General features: G+C 40.3%; 1 non-coding gene across 1 annotated transcript; it reads right to left on the bottom strand.

The window, feature by feature from the left end:
* Positions 1 to 1,552: 1,552 nt before the first annotated feature.
* LOC143990379 (5S ribosomal RNA) lies at positions 1,553 to 1,671 on the bottom strand. The gene has a single exon (XR_013277283.1). It is a non-coding gene; the product is annotated as a 5S ribosomal RNA (ribosomal RNA).
* Positions 1,672 to 2,866: the final 1,195 nt, after the last annotated feature.

Genomic DNA, 2,866 nt, shown 5'->3' with positions numbered 1-2,866 from the left:
TAGGTGTGTGTAGGATAGGCTTCTCTGTAGAAGAGGGTTTTCAGGGATCATCTAAAAGCTAATAGAGTATGAGATAGATGGACAGATTGGGATAAGGAGTCCCACAGGCTTGGAGAGGCTCTGGAAAGGTCCTGGAGGGGAGCATGGGAGGAGGTGATGAGTGAGCTAGAGAGCAGGAGGTCTTGAGAAGAACGAAGAGAATGATTAGGTTGGTTTTTCGAGACTAGGTCAGTGGTGTAGTTGTGGATTGCTTTGTAGGTAGTTGTTAGTATTTTGAATTTCATTTGTTGTGTGAGTGGAAGCCAGTGGAGAGATTGACAGAGAGGAGTAGCAGTGACAGAGCGGATGGTAAGGTGGATGAGTCTGGCGGCAGCATTCATGATGGACTGAAGGGGGGATAAAGTATGCAGAGGTAGGCCAATGAGGAGGGAGTTGCAGTAGTCAAGGTGACAGATAACCAGGGAGTGAATTAAGAGCTTTGTTGTGTCATTGGTTAGAAAGGGGCATATTTTGGAGATGTTCTGGAGGTTGAGGTGGCAAGATTTGAACAGTGAGTGGATATGAGGCTTAAAGGAGAGTTCAGAGTCCAGGACTACTCCTAGGACCCTGGCATGTGGAGATGGGCTGATAGTTGTGCCATCAATTTTGACAGAGAGATCAGGGGAAATGGCCGGTGGGGGAGGAAAAATGATCAGTTCGGTTTTGGATAGATTAAGTTTGAGGAAGTGGTGCGACTTTCAGACTGATATATCTGATAGTAAAATAGTGATACGCGAGGAGACTGAAGGAGTGGGTTGAGGGTTAGAGAAATAGAAGAGTTGGTGCCTCCAAAACCCCCCTTTCCTGTTTTTTTTGCTTGTATACTGAGGTTATGGACACCCTCTAAGGATGGCTGCCTTCTCACCTGCAAATAAATAGTGACTGACTTTAATGAGCCATTTAAGCTTATATTTCACTATCCTAATAAGACATTACAAAAATTGGAGGGGCAGAATCCCTGCCCTTCTTTCATAGAGTAATAGATTTGAGCGTCGTCAGCGTAAAGAGGAGGTGTAGATTGAAAATAGGAGAGGTCCAAGAACAGAACCTTGGGGAACCCCAACAGAGAAAGGAAGAGAAGAGGAGGAAGTAGAATTGTAGGTAACGCTAAAGGTGCGGTTATATGAGTAGGTAGAGAACCAGCGAAGGGTACAGTCAAGGAGACCAAAGGCATGGAGTTTTTTGAGGAGGAGGGGGTGGTCAACCGTATCAAAGGCAGCAGAGAGGTCCAGGAGTAGGAGTACAGAATAGTGTCCCTTAGTTTTGCTCGTTAGTAGATCGTTCATTCGTTTTAGGGCAGAAGCGAACGCATACGTGTGTAGCTTCCGCATATGAAAACGGTGTTCAAACCACACATGTGAGGTATTGCTGCGATCATTAGAACAAGAGCAATAATTCTAGCCCTCTCTAACTCAAAACATGCAACCTGTAGAATTTTTTAAACGTCAGCTATGGAGATTTTTAAGGGTAAATGTTTGTCGCCATTCCACGAGCAGGGGCAATTTTTTTTTTTAGCCTACGGCACCTGGTATTCCCAGGCGGTCTCCCATCCAGGTACTAACCAGGCCCGACCCTGCTTAGCATCCGAGATCAGACGAGATCGGGCGCATTCAGGGTGATGTGGCCATAGGCGGAACAGGGGCAATTTTGAAGCGTGACATGTTGGGTATCAATTTACTCGGCGTAACATTATCTTTCACAATATAAAAAAAGTGGGCTAACTTTACTTTACTTTTGTCTTATTTTTTAATTCAAACAAGTGTATTTTTTCCCCCAAAAAAGTGCACTTGTAAGACCACTGCACAAATACGGTGTGACAGAAAGTATTGCATCAACTGCCATTTTATTCTCTAGGGTATTAGAAAAAAATGTATAATGTTTGGGCAAAAAGAGGCTCGGTCCTTAAGTGGTTAATCCTATAGAAAATGTATGGTGGGAGCTGAAACTTCGAGTTGCCAAGCGACGGCCAAGCTCATTAAGGATTTATAGAAGATCTGTAAAGAAGAGTGGTCCAAAATCCCTCCTGAGATGTGTGCAAACCTGGTAAACAACTACAAGAAACGTCTTACCTCTTTGCTTGCCAACAAGGGTTTCTCCACCAAGTACTAATTCATGTTTTGCTTGGGGATCAAATACTTATTTTACTCACTGAGATGCAACTCAATTTATAACATTTGTATCATGTGTTTTTTCTGGATTTTTGGGTGATATTCTGTATCTATCATTTAAAATACACCTATGATAAAAATCCTAGACCCTTCATTTCTTTGTAGGTGGGCAAGCTTACAAAATCTGCAGGGGATCAAATAATTATTTTCCCCACTGTATATATATATATATATATATATATATATATATATATATATATATATATATATATATATATATATATATATATATATATATATATATATATATATAAGATTTTTATTTGGTTCATTGTTTTAATAAATACTTTTTTTGTTATTTTTATTATTTATATTATAAGCTTAAAAATGGACCAAAAAGTGAAAAATATGGTTTACATGTAATCATTTTTAATGTACAGCTGCAGCCTGCTGACTGCTTGTTCCAAAGTGCCTCTCTCTTTGTGCAAGTCAGTTCAAATCACTGGGATTTTTGCAAAGGGAGTGTTACTAAATACTGACTGACAGGATACCCAGTTTTTGCACAGGTCACAATGCATGTGTTATTTTTTCCAGTACATTAAATTCAGCACATAAATAGTAATTGTGCATTCAAGTTTTCAGTAACATGGCATTATTAGGTAAGTTCCCTGCAGAGCTGTGTTAACTTCTTTTCAGCAAAACATGCTATGTTACCAGGA

Source organism: Lithobates pipiens, unplaced genomic scaffold (assembly GCF_037356315.1).
Source record: "Lithobates pipiens isolate NorthernLeopardFrog02 unplaced genomic scaffold, aLitPip1_a1.2 Scaffold_18, whole genome shotgun sequence".
Taxonomy (NCBI): domain Eukaryota; kingdom Metazoa; phylum Chordata; class Amphibia; order Anura; family Ranidae; genus Lithobates; species Lithobates pipiens.
Note: the sequence above shows the minus strand (reverse complement) of the source record. Positions and strands in the feature narration are given on the sequence as shown.